The sequence below is a fragment of the Lemur catta genome, chromosome Y, assembly GCF_020740605.2.
Source record: "Lemur catta isolate mLemCat1 chromosome Y, mLemCat1.pri, whole genome shotgun sequence".
Classification (NCBI taxonomy): domain Eukaryota; kingdom Metazoa; phylum Chordata; class Mammalia; order Primates; family Lemuridae; genus Lemur; species Lemur catta.
The window spans coordinates 437,937-457,601 of NC_059156.1; the positions used below are offsets into that span (position 1 = coordinate 437,937).

A 19,665-nucleotide genomic window follows, 5' to 3' on the forward strand; every position below is an offset into this window, starting at 1 on the left:
TACTCTTCCCAGTATATTCTCATGACACTCTAAAACTTCTACCTTCTAAAAGACACTTTGAAAGTTGTACATTTATATCATTGTTACCCAGCATGACCGTCTGATGTTGAGAAATATGTAACCAGTTAACGTTATTAAAGACTCTCACACTTTGTTTACAATTCTAGGATTCTGCCCATGTATGAATTTTTTGATGTACAGGAAGATAAGAGCACCAGGTAAAGGCTTTGAAACATTCTTTATATTTGTAGGGTTTCTCTCTTGTATGAATTATCGCATCACTAGAAAACCTTAAGCAATATTTAAAGACTTTCCTGCATTCTTCACATTTGTAGAGTTTCTTGTCTATGAATTCTCTTATGTACAGTACGAGATGCGCGCTGGCTAAAGGCTTTGCCACATTCTTCACATTTGTAGGGCTTCTCTCCGGTATGAACTACCTTATGTACCTTTAGCTGAGAGGTATGGCTAAAATCCTTGCCACATTCTTTACATTTGTAGGGTTTCTCTCCAGTATGAATTCTCTTGTGTGCAGTAAGGTATGAATACCAATAAAATGCTTTGCCACACTCTTCACATTTGTAAGGTTTCTCTCCAGTATGAATTTTCTTATGCATAGTAAGATATGAGGACTGGGTAAAGGCTTTGCCACACTGTTCACATTTGTAGGGTTTCTCTCCAGTATGAATTCTTTTATGCACAGTAAGATACGAGAACCGCTTAAAGGCCTTGCCACATTCTTGACATTTGTAGGGTTTCTCTACAGTATGAATTTGTTTATGCATAGTAAGATATGAGCAGTAGAAAAAGGCTTTGCCACATTCTTCACATTTGTAGGGTTTCTCTTTAGTATGAATTCTCTCATGTTTAGTAAGGTATGAGAACTGCTTAAAGTTTTTGCCACATTCTATACATTTGTAGGGTTTCTCTCCAGTATGTATTTTTTTATGAACAGTAAGATATGAGCAGTAGATAAAGGCTTTGCCACATTCTCCACATTTGTAGGGTTTCTCTCCATTATGAATTTTCTGATGCTTAGTAAGATATGAAAACTGGTTAAAGGCTTTGCCACATTCTTGACATTTGTAGGATTTCTGTCCATTATGAATTCTCTTATGCATAGTAAGATATGAGCAGTGGGTAAAGGCTTTGCCACATTGTTCACATTTGTAGGGTTTCTCTCCAGTATGAATTCTCTTGTGTGCAATAAGGTATGAACACCAGTTAAATGCTTTGCCACACTCTTCACATTTGTAAGGTTTCTGTCCAGTATGAATTCTCTTATGAATAGTAAGATATGAGCAGTGGGTAAAGGCTTTGCCACATTCTTCACATTTGTAGGGTTTCTCTCCAGTATGAATTCTCTTATGCATAGTAAGATATGACAACTGGGTAAAGGCTTTGCCACATTGTTCACATTTGTAGGGTTTCTCTCCAGTATGAATTCTCTTGTGCGCAGTAAGGTATGAAAACAAGTTAAATGCTTTGCCACACTCTTCACATTTGTAGGGTTTCTCTACAGTATGAATTCTCTTATGCATAATAAGATTTGACAACTTGGTAAAGGCTTTGCCACATTCTTCACATTTATAGGGTTTCTCTCCAGTATGAATTCTCTTATGCATAGTAAGATATGACAACTGGTTAAAGGCTTTGCCACACTCTACACATTTGTAGGGTTTCTCTCCAGTATGGACTGCCTTATGTGTACTAAGATACGAGAAGTGGTTAAAGGCTTTGCCACATTGTTCACATTTGTAGGGTCTCTCTCCAGTATGAATTCTCTTGTGCGCAGTAAGGTATGAAAACCAGTTAAATGCTTTGCCACACTCTTGACATTTGTAGGGTTTCTCTCCAGTATGAATTCTCTTATGAATAGTAACATGTGACAATTGATTAAAGGCTTTGCCACATTCTTCACATTTGTAGGGTTTCTCTCCAGTATGAATTCTCTTGTGTGCAGAAAGGTATGAGCACCAGTTAAATGCTTTTCCACACTCTTCACATGTGTAGGGTTTCTCTCCAGTATGAATTCTCTTATGCATAGTAAGATATGACAACTGGTTAAAGGCTTTGCCACATTGTTCACATTTGTAGGGTTTGTCTCCAGTATGAATTCTCTTATGCGTAGTAAGATAGGAGAACTCCTTAAACGCTTTTCCACACTCTTCACATGTGTAGGGTTTCTCTCCGGTATGAATTCTCTTATGCCTAGTAAGATGTGCCAACTGATTAAAGGCTTTGCCGCATTCTTCACATTTGTGGGCTGCCTCTCCAGTATGAATTGTGTTATGATTAGAAAGACTTGAGCAAGATTTAAAGACTTTGCCACATTGTGTACATTTGTAAGGTTTCTCACCATCATTAATTTTCTCACGTTCAGTAATATGTGAGCATTGGTTAAAGCCCTCCCCACATTGTTTACTTTTAAGAGGTTTCGCTACAGGATGTCGCATCTTGTATCTATGTATATTTGAGAATTTTTTGAAGACATTCAAACGTTCATTACACTGGAAGATTTTGGTGTGGGTAGTCGGTGAACATCGGTTAAGTCCATTATAACACTGTATCTGTTCCTTACACTGACCCACACTTTCACAATCTCTCATTAAGTTTAAATTCTCAAGGCCACAGCTTCCGTATCTTCTCGGTATCACTTTTTGAAATGAAATATTTATGCTCTGTTCTGGCAAACGGTGTTGGGTGAAATGAGAAGACATAGCTGAAAGAAATTTAAAAAATAACAAATTATTCCACTTGTGTCTTTTTTTCTGAATCAGATTAATATACATTACAAATTCAACATGTAAAATTATACCAAGCACATTAGCAAGATGGCATAATACAATATACAGACCCTAATTCTCTTTTAAATAAATAAATAGAACAAAATTATACTGACAAAATTGCCTTTGTGGGAATTCTAATTGCTAGGTCAGAGTTTGCAGCACACCAGGTGAGCACAATGCCAAGAGCCACACAGAAGAGAAAGAAGAGTCTGTTATATTTACCCATCATGGCCTTTCCTCCTTAATATAACACAGTGCATACAAAAGTAAATTCCCAAACCCCAGTTTCTCCCTTAACAGAGAAAGAAAATAGTGACAGCCGTGACCATCCTTCTGGCTTTTTGGGGCACTTACAAAGACTGGTTTCTATCTACCATAAGACAGGGTGCTTCAAAGAACAGTGCTATGATTTGAAGGGCAGACTCGGTGTTCTGAAACCAAAGGTAAAAGATTGTTACAGCAGCAGAGGGACTTTAATACCACAGACAGGGAACAGGTGTAGCAAATGATGACAGGCTCTTCCGAAGAAATGTGAGAAAATTGTTTTAACTGGAAAATAAACACAAAATTCCACAGAAGAAACATCTTCAGAGCAGATTTGGGGCTTCTTCTATCTCTAGTACAGTCCATTGTTTCCAGAGTTTCCCAAGAGAAAGTCACTTTGATAAAGTTTCTGAAAAGTGGCTTTTTTTAATCCTCAAATCTCTACCAAAGATTACAACACACATAAAATATCAGGGTACCATAGCCCAATCAAACAAACAACATAATCAGAAATAAACCACCAAGGAATGGAAATGTATAAAGTAACTGAAAAAAAAATTAAAAATAAACATCTGGGCTGGGCCCAGTGGCTCACTCCTCCAATCCTAGCATTCTGCGAGGCTAAGGTGGGAAGATGACTTGAGGTTGGGAGTTTGAGATTAGCCTGAACAAGAGTGAGACCCTGTCTCTACCAGGAATAGAAAAATTAGCTAGTGTGTTGGTGCAAACTGGTAGTTTAAGCTACTGGAGATGATAAGGCAGGAGAATTGCTTGAGCCCAGGAATTTGAGGTTGCTGTGACCTATGATGATTCCCCTGGCACTCAAGCCAGGGTAACAGAGCAAGACTCTGTCTCTAAAATTAAAGAAAAATAAAAAAATAAAATAAAATAAAATAAAATAACCATGTGAATGATGCTTAATGAGTGAAATGAGAATACTGACTACGAAATGAAATCAGGAAAATGAGAATATCAATGAAAAATAAAATCATAAAAAGAAATTAAATTGTTTAGCTGAAGCATATGATAATAAATGACTGAGAAATTTTCTAATGTAAGAATAAAGACATAAAAAATCAAGAAGCTCAACATACTTCAGCTAGGAGAGACACCAAGGGACACCTAACAAGGCAGATAATAAGCAAAGTTTTGGAAATCACACACAACAAGAGAATCTTGAAAGCAGCGGAGCAAAAATGATGTGTCAATTGCAAAAAGAATAAAAACTTCAAAGCAGAAACAACATATTAAGCAAAACTGCCCATTTAAATAAAGAAAAATAAAGACTGATCAAGATAATTAGATTCTGAAAAGGTTTATCACCACTAGACATGCCCCACAAAAAAATGCCAAAGAGAGCCCCTTGCATTGAAAATAAAAAGATGCTAGAAAACAACACAAACTCACATGAAAATAGATAGCTTTCCTGGAAAAATACATAAGTACACTTAAGTAAAATTCTGTAGTATTATAATGAAAGTACAGAAAACACTTTTAGTCATGCTCTAATACTTGCAAACAAAAACAAAAAAATACCACTAAACCTCCATTAATGGGTGTACAATGTAAAAAGATATAATTGGTGATATCAATAACAAAAGTCGAGGGCAGAAGTAATGACGAAGAATTTTTATATACAACTAAAGTTAAGGTGTTACCAGTTTAAATAGATTCTTGTAACTATAAGAAGCATTGTATAATCACTAACCACAATATCTATAACGACACACTAAAATAATAAGAATTGAGTCAAAGCATGTGACTACAAAACACAATGAGACACAAAGATAGAAAAATGGGGCAAAATAGCTACAAGAATCAAAATAATCATAATAATAAGATGGCAATAGTAAGTCCTTCTCTTTCAGAAATTTATATAAATATTCAGGGGCTGAAATTCACAATCAAAAGACAATTGAATAAAGACAGGAATTTAAGAAAATCAAAAAAAGCAACTCTGTATTGTGTGCAAGAGACTCATCATCAATCAAATGAACAAAATGGACTAAAATTGGGAGGACAGAAAAAGACATTCCAAGCAAATTTTAGTCCAATGACAGTAGGGGAGGTCACAATTAGGCATATACAGTATATTTTGAGGCAAAAATTCTCCTATTTCATAAAATATACTTCAAGTAAAAACTGTTATAAAAGACAAAGAAAGATATTAAATAACAAAAAAGTATTCATTCACTGGGAACCTATCATTTATTTTTATATATTTATATATATAATGTTATATATCTATCTGTATAAAATCAGGGTTGCCAAACATGTAAAGCAAACATTCACAAAACTGAATCAAGAAATACATAGCAATATAATAATGTTAGGATATTTCCATACCCTACTTTTGGTAATGAATAATAATGTGGCCGGGTGCAGTGGCTCACGCCTGTAATCCTGGCACTCTGGGAGGCCGAGGCGGGTGGATCACTCGAGGTCAAGAGTTCGAGACCAGCCTGAGCAAGAGTGAGACCCCGTCTCTACTAAAAAAATAGAAAGAAATTATCTGGCCAACTAAAAATATATATAGAAAAAAATTAGTCGGGCATGGTGGTGCATTCCTGTAGTCTCAGCTACTCGGGAGGCTGAGGCAAGAGGATCACTTAAGCCCAGGAGTTTGAGGTTGCTGAGAGCTAGGCTGATGCCACAGCACTCACTCTAGGCCGGGCAACAAAATGTGACTGTGTCTCAAAAAAAAAAAATAATAATAATAATAATAATAATAATAATGCAAGACACAATATTAATCAGGGAACAGAAAACTTGAAAGCACTATAAAACAAGTATATCTAATACGTATTTAAAGAACACTCCACACAACAGCACAATACACAATCTTTTCAATAGTTCATAAGACACTCTTTTGGACTGAACATCTGTTAGGACACTAAACAATTCTTTATAAACTTTTACAAATTAAAAGCTTACAGATTATTGTTTGTGACCAACCAAAATGGAATGAAAGTAGAAATCAATAACAGAAGGCAAGCCAGAAAATCCACAAATAAATGGAAACTAAATCACACATTCTTGAGAATGCTCTTGCTCAAGGGTTGGAGGACTCACTATCGTAAATATGTCCATACTGCCCAAAATGATCTACAAATTCCATGCAATCTCTTTAACATTTTCAATGTCATACTTTGCAGAAAAAGAAAAAGCAGTTCAAAAATCATGTGGAATGCCAAAGTACATGAAGAGCCCAACAATCTCCAAAAAAAGAAACAATGTTGGACGCACCACACCTTCTGACTTCAAGACATGTTACAAAGGCACAGTAATCAAAGCAGTGCGCTACTAGCGTAACGGCAGACAACGAGACCAAGGAAAAAAAACAGGGCAGATATAAAACTATCACATAAACGGTCATATGAAGAGTTATTTGGACACACATATTCCTTGTAACATTATTCATAAAAGCCAGTATGTGAAAACAAACCAAACTTGCCTCACAAAACGAATAGATAAATATAATTTGGCATATAAAAATAATGGAATACTACTCTGCTTTTAAAAAGCAGGAAATTTTCTAACATCTATGATAAAGAAAAGTCTTGACATTGTTAAGTGAAATAAGCCAGTCTCCCCTAAAAAACAGATACTTCACAAATCTACTTATATAAAAAATATAAAGTAGTTACATTTTTAGAGACAAAAAAATAGAATAGTGTTTGTAAAGGACAGTGGGGAAAATAGGTAGTTGGTTCATGTATGTTGAGTTTCAGTTTTACAAGACAAAAATGTTCTAGAGACTTATGTTGCATAACAATGTCAACATACTTTACATGACTAAAGCATATAATCAAAATATTTAACACTGTAAATTTCATGTGTTTTTTTACAATGAAAAATAAACAATAATACCAAAAACAGTGTTTTCAAGCTTTTCAAAAATTATCTTCAAATGTTTCACACAAGGATAATATATATTCACCAATAAATACCTGTTGAAATTAATAAAATTTTCATGGCTATTCACCTAGACACAGGATAAAATAACCACTGACCACCAACCAAGAAAAAAATACTATTCATAAATAAATTAGGAGTAATATTTATACAGGCAAACAAACACAAAGAAAATCACATTGGCAAACATGACTGATTTATACTTGACTTTTGCTACACAATGTCTTAAAGTGTACAGGTAAAAACTAAAAACATAACTAACTGATGTGAGGTAACCTACTTTAAAAATGAAACAGAACTATAAAACTACAAAACAAAATTTAAAAAAATTTTAACCCATGAAATTCTGAATAAGCGTAGTGTATTACTGAAGAATTCTAGATAACTATAATTTTCAAGAATGACTGGGCATCCATGAAGAGCACAGATTTTAAATCATTACCATAAGGTTAGGGCAGTATTACTTCACAAAAACATATTATAATCTTTCATAAAAAAGCTTTGATAAAAAAATTTTAAAGATTAGGCATTCAAATGACACTAGAGCAACTGCTGTCTTATGTTATTAATATATTGCTGCTCTTACACAAAAGAGAAAGGCTGACTCCAGGTTTCAGAAGCAAAACAAAAGTGTTAAATTTCTTAATACAGGTAAAATATGGATGTTGTAAAATATGGTGTGAAACTCATATATAAGATGCACAATTAGGAATAAATTATGTTATCATTCAGATAAAGGTTGGTAACATTGGATGAAAATGCTAATATTTGCAGGCAACAAATTGAAAGATACGAACCAGTCATTTTAATAAATGTGAGGTGCATGCTAATTATCTAATTCAGATTTTATAAAACATAAATTTCAGCACACTATTTCAGAAATCTGAAAGTTCTCTATTAATACATGCACAATATAAAATAATATAATTTTTCACGTTAATAACAAAGTGGGGGTGTAAACAGCTGTGGTTTTTTTATTTCAAATGAAGTTAAGTTGCTAATGTTTCTGTACTCTCCATTTGTCCAGGTGTTCAAAAAGAAACTACCTATATATCTATATATGTTATGCAAAAGAAAACAAAAACAATCAAAGAAGGTAATACAAAAGCAATAAAATGAAGGCATTAAGAGAAGAAATGAGGGTAACGACACAAGAACTGAAGAGTAATTTCACTTCTTTCAATAATTACTTTAAATATAAATGGACTAAACTCTTTAATATAAAAAAGATAGTATGAGTGAATGGATTAAGAATACATGAGTTTTGGCTGGTCCGAAGGTAGTGAGTTATCTCACTTGATTGTTCACAGTCAGTTACAGATTAAACTCCTGTTCTACTACTTTCTCCCTTCTCACTACTGCACTTGACTAGTCTTTAAAAAAAAAGTAAAAAGATTTAAATATACTTTAAAAAATGAAAGAAAAAAAGAAGAATAAATGAGTTTCTACAATATTCTGTCTACAAGAGACTCATTTTAGCTCTAAGGTGTCAAATAGGCTGAAAATAAAAAAATAAAAAAAATATATTCCATGAAAATAGTAACTACAAGTGGGCGTAGGGGGCATAATTATATTAGACAAAATATACTTTATGTCTAGGTATGGTGGCTCATGCCTGCAATCCTAGCACTCTGGGAGGCTGAGGCAGGAGGATCGTTTGAGCTCCGGAGTTTGAGGACCAGCCTGAGCAAGAGTGAGACCCTATCTCTACTAAACAGAAAAATTAGGAGGGCATGGTGACATATGTCTGTAGCCTCAGGTACTTGGGAAGCTGAGGCAGGAGGATCACTTGAGCTGTGGAGTTTGAGGCTGCAGTGAGCTATGATGATGTCACTGTAATCTAGCCAAGGTGACAGAGCAAGACTATCTCCAAAGGAAAAAAAAAAAAATACACTTTTGGTCAAAACTGTCATGAGAAACAAAGACTGATATTACAAAATGATAAAATGAGTCCATTTACAGGAATCTATAACAGTAAAATATATATGTATGTAAGTGTATCTAAAAGCACATGTATAGGTTACATATATTATATAATGTGTTGTATAATATTACATCACATGTATATATGACATTACATATTTCAAATATATGAAACAAATATTGGCAGAAGTGAAGCAAGAAATACACTGTAACACGGTGACTAAGACCCCACTTTCAAAAATGAATAGAAAAATCAGATATGAGCTCAATAATAAAATAGAAAACTCAAACAGCATTATACACCAATTAAACCTAACAGACATGTACAGAACTCTCAAGTCAAAAGCAGCAAAATATACAATGTTTTCAATTACACATGGTATCTTATATTAGAACACATCAAGTCTGATCAAATTTAAGATGACTGAAATCATACAGTGCATGCTGACCAAAATGAAATGAAACCAGAAATGAAAAGCAGAAGAAAAACTGGCAAATCCAAAAAGATGTGGATATTAACCATACTCTTAAACATATTCTTGCTCAAGAATTGGACTACTTGATATTATTAACATGTCAGTAATACCCACAGTGATAAATTCAATGTAACCTCTCTCTCACAATCCCACTGGCACCTTTTTTTACAAAAGTATTTTAAAAATTCTAAAATTTATTTAGAAACTAGGATTAGCCAAATACCCTTTAAAAAGAAGAACCAAGAGACAATACACTTCCTGATTTCAAAATGTATCACAAAGCTACAAAAATAAAAACAATGTGATACTGGCATAAAGACAAATAGATCACAAAACAGAATAGAGAGCCCAAAAAACTGGTTTTCACAGGGGTGCCCATGACCACCCAATGGAAAAAGAGAGTCTCTTCAACAAATGCTGTTGACAACTGGATACCTATATAAAAAAAAACTGAAGTTGGACTAATCCCTTGCACCACGTACAAAAATATTTTTAAATGGGTTAAATACTTAAAACATAAAAAATATAACTAATAAAACTCTTAGAATATATAGGAAAAAGATCATGACATTAGTCTTAGCGTTGTTCTTTTGGATATGACATCAAATGCATAAGCAAAGGAACAGAACAGAACAGTGGGACTAAACGATATTTCAGAATTTATGTACATAAAAGAAAACATTCAGTTGAATGAACATGCCACCTAAGAAATGGGTCAAAATATCTGTAAGTCACATATATGATAGGAGTTAATACTCAGAATACATAAACTAAAATAAAACAAAAACTGAATAACTCAATTAAAAAATGAACAAAGAATTGAACTGACATTTTCCCAAAGATACACAAGCGTGCAGCAAGCATTTGAAAGGATACGCAATATTACTAAATTTTAGAGAAATGCAATGCAAAGTCAGTGAAATATCACCTCACACTCAGAACGGGCAATATAAAAAAAAGTTTGTCAAAGATATACAGGAATGTTTTTTGAAATACTGGTGGGAATAAATGATGCAGACATGATGAAAAATATATGAAGAATACTAAAAAAATTAAAAATGAAAAGTAACATATGATCCAGAAATCCCAAGTCTGGGTCTCCATCCCAAGTATGCAGTGCAGAAGCTAGAGATGTGTGCACACCCACGTTCACTGTAGCATCACCCCACACACGCCAGAGGCATGGATAACAGATGTCACTCACATGATGAACAGATAAAGACAATGGAATATTATTAAGCCTTAAAAATAAAAATCTTAGGCCAGGTGTGGTGACTCATGCCTATAATCTTAGCACCTTGGGAGGCCAAGGCAGGAGGATTGCTTGAGGCCAATAGTTTAAGGTCACCCTGAGCAAAATATTGAAACTGTTGTCTTGTCAAAAAACAGAAAAATCAGCTGGGCATGGTGGTGTGTGCTTGCAGTCCCAGCTACTCTGGAGGCTGAGGCAAGAGGACCACTTAAATGCACTATACCACAGGCTACAGACTGAGACCCTGCCTCCTGTCTCAAAAAAAAGAAGAAAAGAAAAAGAAAGAAAATATTGCCAAATTCTATAAAGACAAACCATGACATTATCCGGCTAACTGAAATTAGCCAGTAACAAGGTGACAGAGAGTTTCGGATTGCACTTAATATGATGTATTTTAAGCAGTCAAATTCAGAAACTGAAAATAGAATGAGTTTTGCCAAGGGCTGGAGAGAGGGTAAAATGGGCAGTTGTTACTTAATAGGTGTTTAGTTTTAGCTTTGCAAGACGTAAAAGTCCAGAGGTCTTGTGCATAACAATAAAAATACACCTACTATTAATCAAATGTACACTTAAAAACATTTAAGGTGGTAAATGTTCTTATTTTTAAATAATTCAAAAAGATAGCTAAAGTAGCTATGCATTTTTTAAAATGACCTTTTTTTTTTTTAAACAACAAGAGGTATATTTATTGAGTTTAACAATGAACAACATAAAATGCGCCATTAAGGATGTGGGCAAAAAGGTGCAAGCCCCAACTGCGGGGTCTGCAGCCGCCGCGGAGCGACCCTCGGCCCGCACTGCCGCCGGCTGCGCGCTCCCCGTGGGCCGTGCGATCCAGGTCCCGCAGCCGTGGGGCCCGTCCAACTGCGGTTTTCCACGCGTGTCTGCACGCGAGCGACCAGGCCCCGGCCCGCGGAGGGCCCGGCGAGCTCGCAGCCCACGCGGGCGCGGGGAAGGGCAGTGCCGCGCTCACGCGGGACACACACACGAGGCCCTTGCCCACCTGCCCGCCTGGCAGCCCGCCTCGGCTCCGCACCCACAGCCACACCCGCACCCGCCAGGCGCCACCCGCACCGCACCCACTCCCGCACCCGCACCCGCCGGGCGCCACCCGCACCGCACCCACACCCGCACCCGCACCGCACCGCACCCACACCCGCACCCGCACCGCACCCACACCCACACCCGCCAGGCGCCACCCGCACCACACCCACACCCGCCAGGCGCCACCCGCACCGCACCCACACCCGCACCCGCACCGCACCGCACCCACACCCGCACCCGCCAGGCGCCACCCGCACCACACCCACACCCGCACCCGCACCCGCCCCCGCCGGGCGCCACCCGTCTGGAATGCGACGCAACAGTTGCCTCCGAAACGCACTGAAGCGCAGGAGCGTCTCCCTCCTACCAAGCCGACACGCATTCCTCACGAAGTGCACGGCGCGTTTAAGACTAGCTCCGTGACTGCTCACCCAGACAGGACGAAACCACCATGGAAAACCAGCCAGAAAAAGAAATACACAGAATAGTCATAGCCAAACTTGGGGTAATATTTGTAGAGACAAACTCACATACGTTATTTTTAATATACACGGCACATTCATATTTTAAACACACATTGCCTTAGAAGTGTTGTGATTTCATCCAAAATTTTAATACAACAGGGAAAGCAAACACACAAAAAAACTGACGTGTAAAAAAGAAACACAGTAATATGGAATCGCAAAACGAGAATAAAAGAAATGTTTAGACATAAAATCCTGTGTGAAATATTGCTTTACCATTAAAAAAATTTTTTTCTGGATAACTACAATGTTCAACTATGACTGTAAACCCATGTACAGCAGGTTTTTTAAATCATTGCTATGCTATACAGCAATAAAATTTCACAAAAAATGTATTAAAGGCCGGGCACGGTGGCTCACGCCTGTAATCCTAGCCCTCTGGGAGGCCGAGGCAGGTGGATTGCTCGAGGTCAGGAGTTCGAGACCAGCCTGAGCAAGACCCTGTCTCTACTAAAAAAAAAAAAAATAGAAATAAATTATCTGGCCAACTAAAAATCTATATAGAAAAAATTAGCCGGGCATGGTGGCGCATGCCTGTAGTCCCAGCTACTCGGGAGGCTGAGGCAGGAGGATCGCTTGAGCCCAGGAGTTTGAGGTTGCTGTGAGCTAGGCTGACGCCACAGCACTCACTCTAGCCAGGGCAACAAAGTGAGACTCTGTCAAAAAAAAAAAAAAAAAAAAAAAAAAAATGTATTACAATCATTAACAAAGGGATCTAATCAGAATATCTAAGCATTTAAAAACATTAAAGATAACTTTTATTATGTTATTACAGTATTCATGCTATTCTTACAAAAACTGAAAATGCTGTAATTCATCCTTGGCAGCAAAGAAAAGCTTATATTTGAGCATAAAGTAAAAATAAATTTTGAAAAATATGATGGGAGTCACTGCCATGTAAAATAAACATTTGGCAAAAATTATATTATAATTTAGATATCGGTTGAGAAAAGAGGATGACAATTCTCCCATCCAAGTACTAACCAGGCCCGACCCTGCTTAGCTTCCGAGATCAGGCACATTGGGGGTGTTATGGCCGTAGATGACAATTCTAATGATTCGTTTTTGCCTGCAGTAAACTCAAACGTTCAAGTGAACCTTTTAATTATTATGGGATACCTATGGATTATCTAATTTATTTCTTGCATAATGTGAAATTCTAGCATATTATTCTGAATTTTTGAAACTAAAATTGTAGAAAATTTAATATAGAATAAAATGGAAAGTGAAAATACACAGAGTGTGAAATCAGGAAGATGATGGAATAAAAAGCCCCCCGCTTGTTTATCTCCCCATAACAACGAACATTTGGCAGCCACCTATGACAAAAGTGCCTCTATGACAGCCCAACACAGTGGCTCACACCTGTAATCTCGGCTACTAGGAGGCTGAGGTGAGAGGATCACTTCAGTCCAGCAGTTGGAGATGAGCCTGGGTGATATAGTCAGATCACTCTTAAAACCGTGCTTTTATGAGAGCTTCAGGATCCAGAGAGAAGGGCGTAAAACCCTGATAAAGCCCTATACCAAGGAGGGTTATTTTAAGAAGGCAGGCCCTCATTCATGTGGCAAACTTGGGAAACCCTCGTCTTAGCTACAGAACAGGAAATGGCCCACTCAACTTGGTCCCGCTGAGAGTTATGCAGTGACTACGTAGGCACCTCCAGCTTCTCCCAGTCATGGTCTGGGAGTGGTGCTGCCTATCCAGAGACCTGAGAAGCGATGACCGTTTGTGGTCATGGAGACAGTCCTACAGACCTTAGTTCTCACTGTGGCCTCTGAAGCAGCTCTGTGACTCAGTTCCATCCCTCTTAGCCACAGTCCTAGGCCAGTCCTGCCCACCACGGTACCCAGGCAGTGAGCTGGGGCAACCCTCTGACGTCCTCAGCGGGAGCAACGCTCATCCGTACACCTGATACCAGGCCTGCCCCAGGCAGAACCAACTGCACGTGCCTCCCCCACAGATCAGTGTCCTGAAGGCTCATGAAGACAGGATTTACAGCTACACCAGCCCCTGCTAAGAAGCCCACATTAAAGACAGACCTCACTGCATACCTGGCAGCAGAACTGACACCCAGCTATAACCCATCTTATCTGTAAACCCAAAGGAGATCCCATCAGCCAAGAAGGGAAGGGTACCAAGAGGGAACATCTCTACCTGCTGGAACTGGCTCATAAGCTGGAAAAGGTGTTAGTTCCTTCAATGCACAGACACCAATGCAAGTTGTATTATGCCCATTCTTAATGCTTCTATTTTAACATATATATATATATATATTTTAGTTGTCCAGCTAATTTCTTTCTATTTTTAGTAGAGACAGGGTCTAGCTCTTGCTCAGGCCGGTCTCAAACTCCTGAGCTGGAGCGATTCACCCACCTCGGCCTCCCAGACTGCTAGGATCATAGGCGTGAGCCACCGCGCCTGGCCAGTGTTCTGGAATTTCTAAACCAAATACCAATATCACCACTACACTCACACATTTCACATATGATGAAAAAAGGAAAATTAAAAACTGGTTTAACAGAGTTTCTCAAAACATACATAGATATTCCCATGTCCTGAAAAACAATGCAAGAGCAGTGAGATCCTGCAGTCTCTTATAAGCCATCAACAAGACTTGGCTTTTCACTGTAACCTCAAAGGAAGATCACTGAAGGGAAGGTCAAGTCCTTCGATAGCTTAAGAACAAGGGACAGAGATGCCCAAATGTGAGAACAAGAGAAAGAAGCCCAGGCTGTTCAGAAACCATTTCCATTGGAGCAGAGTTTTCCAAACCACACTTTAAGGTCTGGCTTCCTCCTTAACCTGTGGACCTCTCACCTGTGTCATCTGCTTCACTCACTTCCACCTACCTGGGTGTTCTGCTACTGTCTCATGTCTCTTCACCTTCCAGGGCTCTTTCCTTTGCTCCAGACAGGTGATCAGGTCTGGCTTAGAGGCTGCAAGACCTGTTTTATTAGAAAAATTTATATCACTCTTGCTGGTATTCTCCAGTTACCAACCGAGTACTCTGCTCAGTAGAGAAGAGAAAATGTTATGGAAGATTTTAGAAAATTAATCAAAAAGTATCATTTTCTGATAGAATCTTGACAATATTTAAGAACTGTTAAAAGTTGTGGGTCCTTACATCTATTACCCAGTCCTAGTGAATTAAAAACGGATGGTGGAAATGGGATTTAAGGGTGTGGACAACAATATTTTATACCACTAAATTTCTGGGATTACCACTAATCTAGAGTGAAAGATACAGATCAGCTCAAAAAAGAGTAAGATTAATGTCCAGATAAAGAATGTTGAAGATTTTTTTTTCTATACCAACAAATCCCCCAGTTTTCCTTAGAAAGAATAATCTGAAACTCATTCATATAAAGCAGAAACTCCCAGAAAACATTCCACAAGGGAGGGTTATGAAATCCTTAGTGTGGAATAGAAATTGTGTATTGAATTGATCCTCACCCAGGGAGAACAGGTTTCTGTAGTTCTCTAACATCACATCCCTATACAAATTCCGCTGGGCAGGGTCCAGGCACTCCCACTCCTCCAAGGAGAAATTTATGGACACATCCCCGAATGTCAACAGTTCCTGAAAGAAAAACACATATTTACAATGTGGCTGTGGGAAGAGTTCTTAACGTGACTCCAGGTGAAGTGAGAGAGGGAGAGGACTGGTTCTCACTCAAATGAGTGACTGCTATTGTTTAAAAGGACAATTTTTAACATAGAAATATTCTCTAAATCTGAGGAAGGAGGATGACATAAGATCCACAAAACCAGTGTAGATACTATAGTTTTCTAGATGATACAGTTGTAAAATTCAAAGCACCAGCAACCATGTACATTTTTGAGTGCTGCATTTACATCATACAGGATTAGCTATATAATATATATATTCCAGATACAAAGTAACGCTGAGTTAAAAGGTACCTCTCAAACTTTAATGAGTGAAACAATGAACTGGAGATCTTATTCAAATGCAGATTTTCATTCAGGAGATCTGGGGTGAAGCCTGAATTTCTAACAATCTCACAAGTGATGTCAAAGCTCCTGGTCCATGAGGAATGCCTTTCAAACACCCAGTAAGTGGCAAATCCCAGTTTATCTGACCAGAAAATGAAGATGAGAGCCTTCATTTTCCAAAGTAAGCTATATGCAAAGAGAATCTAAAAAGAAAAAGGAGCTTCCAAATTAAACGTGACAGTTTACACACATCAGTTGGTAAATCTTCACGAGGTAATTAACTCTACGGTGGAAAAATCTGTCAGACAGAACGTTAACCAAGTGAATAAAATTAGCAACAACTGCAGTAGGACAGTTGTTTTGATGCACACAGGAAGACACACGTTCACTGAAAGTTCAGTAAATGAAAATAACTATATATCATATCAATATGACCACACAGAGGAAACTCTAGTTGACTTTAAAGTCCAGTACACTAATAGGGAATGTTTACTGAGGTATACATGTTCTATCTGTACCAGACATTCAAAATGACATAATTTCCAGGTTTTAGAAACTGATGCTAAACATATAAATACAGGAAGCTTCCAATATGCTTTTACAATGTAGTATTACCTGAAGTAAAAAGTGAATAAAGTCAGCAAAGACAACTTGAAGTTAATTGCAACTGTCAAATTAGGTACTGAAGTCCTAAAAAATAAGATTACATTCAACCCAGAATTTCACTAAAAATTAATACATTGTATATGTATGTGTTATTGAAATACAAACATAAAGATGAAAAATATGTTATGTGGAGTTGATTTAAGACATAAAAAATCTAAACATTATTCACTATTGTGAAAATAGCATTTTCTAAACAAATATGCATTTTTATCTATACCTGTCTATATGATCTATTTATATATTATCCATCCATCCAGAGGATGTATGAGAAATAAACTTAAAATAAATGGGAGTGGTCTAATAAAAGATGCGTTTGAAATGTATGAGGAAAGTTAGATTATTACATAGCGTCCAGAGACTTGCATATCACATCAGAAAAGTGAGATTATTGCCTCAAATCTTTCAGATGACTGAAGAGAATATGGCAAAAAAAAAAAAAAAAGCTGCACTTAGGATTATTACCTTACAATAAGGGAAATCATGTTCATTTGTATGGGGAATAAAAGTCCTTCTTAAACTGAATATAAAATATAAAAAGTATCATTGAAAAAGTCTGACAAAGTAGATGATCTCAAAAATAAACGTCTCTGTACCATTGTGCCTGGACCTATGAACAAAGTTCAGCGATCTATATATGTTTTATAATCCTCTCCCTCTGATGTTTTACATTCTCAGGCCAGTAGGGCTTCATTACCAGAACCCTCTAACTTTCAACTAACTATTTGACTTTTTTGAGTTTTTTCCCAGAACTGGCAGAATTTCTGAGAGACAAAGGAATTGAAGGCCCTTGCTCAGGAATCCTGATGCCAAGACTCACCATCCCTCACTAACCTGCTCCAATGCATGTAGTACCTCATCACTTTTAACACAACCTGCCCCAATGCATACAGTCTTTTGTTTTTTTGGGTTTTTTTATGCCTTTTTATTATTTTAAACACAAGGTACTTTGTTAGTAGCATATAGTCTTTTGTTAAAAATCTTGCCCCTTCTGTGAACTGGGAAGTGTGAAGAAGTAAACACACACACACACACACACACACACACACACACACACACACACACAAAACTTGCCTTTATGACTTGCAGGAAAAGAAATACAGGAATCGTTGTTTGTAACAGAAACTGGTATTCTCCACACTGTGGCTTTTTTGAGCACCAAATCTGTAGACATATCTTATCCAGTTTTTTCAAACCCAATTTTACTTAATTTTCACAAGATCTTTTCAAGCTCTACTAATTCTTAAAAATGCATGGTCTGGTTTACATTTTAAAAAGAATTTCCCTCGTTAGTCTAAATAATATAAATGCAGATGTCATGCTATCCCAGCAACTGCAGGAAAATATGAGAAGACTGGTTTCATGATAATCACTTTCCTTTGTCTGATGAATTCTGCAGCTATTTCAGAATACTCATGAAACCTCCCAGATAACAGTACACTAATCCCACAATAAGCCTACTAAGCTACTAAATAATGTATTCCTACTTTTATGGAAATAGCAGTATTATTTATTATGAGAGCTTCTATGGATATTCTTAGTCTACAGTTTAAAAGACAAGCATACATAACTCTACAAACCAGTTTACAGACCAACACATATGTAAGGAATAATTACACTACATATAAATTTCTCCTGTAAAGAAAATAAAAATCTCAGAACCCCCTCCCGCCGCTTATGTAAAAGGGAAGCTGAAGTCTGGAGGCCGAGTCATGCAACATCTGCTTCCAAATGAACAGCTCTTACTAACGTTATGCATCAGCCAGATCCCCGTGAGAAGTAAAAGGGCTCAGGTATCCAGGTATCTACAAGGACTGACCCCACAGATCATTCACGAAGAAATTCTTAGCTGGCCTCCCATAAACAAAGACATACAAATTGTAACTTTAGGTTTGCAGGCTAAGTCTACTCCTCAATCTGAAGTCTGTCTGATTCCACAGAAATGTTGATTACAGGCTTATCTTCCCAGGTACAGGGGACAGAGGACAAGATCAAGCATTCTTCCAACTACCCAGGGACATCTACATAATTGGTTCTTCCTTTACTCTCTTTTTTTCTTCAAAAATTCACCTTACCTTATGTAAAATGGAGATTTCCTGGGCACTGAGAAAAGTCTAACAAGAATGTAACCACTTACCTCACTTCCCCCCTGCTTTTTATTTCTGTGTGCCCACTTCTGTTAAATACCGAGTTTCCACATCACCTTAATGTGAAACAGACCACAGATGCTTCTGTGGTTTGTGCTTTTCCCAGGAACATCTCAAACTTTGGTGTAATAAACCTCAACTGATTGAGATCTTTGCCTAAGTCACTTGTTGTGGGTTCTCATAACAAAGGTCATATCCAGGGTTACATGAGTCCGAGTCTTCCAGGGAGCTGTCCTCACCTTCACTCAAGTAAATTATTTAGACTTTCTTTCTCAAGCTTCTTTCTTTACGTTGACATTTCTGGGGCTCTAACCAAGATGCTGAGTGACCTCCTTTCCTGCAAACATCAAATACTCCTCCCGGACTCAGTACCTGGCCAGCCAGAAGCCCGAGTTCCTCTGGCTCCAAATACATTCTTGCATATAAGGCATGAGTCCTCTTGAATTCGGTTACTCTTTCAGGAGGTCTAGAGCTTACGTAAGCTCTCTTTCTTTCAGGACTCCCTTTCTAGAGCAGAGACTTCTGTCTCTGACTACAGAAAGGATATGCAGCTTTCAAGATTTTAAAAAACCTTCCTTCCCTGCCTCTTCCTCAGAAAGGAAGGTCTGGTTAATAGTACTGACAATCTATTAATAGTACTGGCAGTTCCAGTTTATTTTGGCATAAAATCATATAACATCCTTTTAAAATTGCAGCTGCTCTCTACCATTT

General features: G+C 37.5%; 1 pseudogene; it reads right to left on the minus strand.

Annotated features, from left to right (window-relative positions):
- The window catches only part of LOC123629027, a 40,338-nt pseudogene extending 20,970 nt beyond the window's left edge, over positions 1-19,368 (minus strand).
- Between the last annotated feature and the right edge of the window lie 297 nt (positions 19,369-19,665).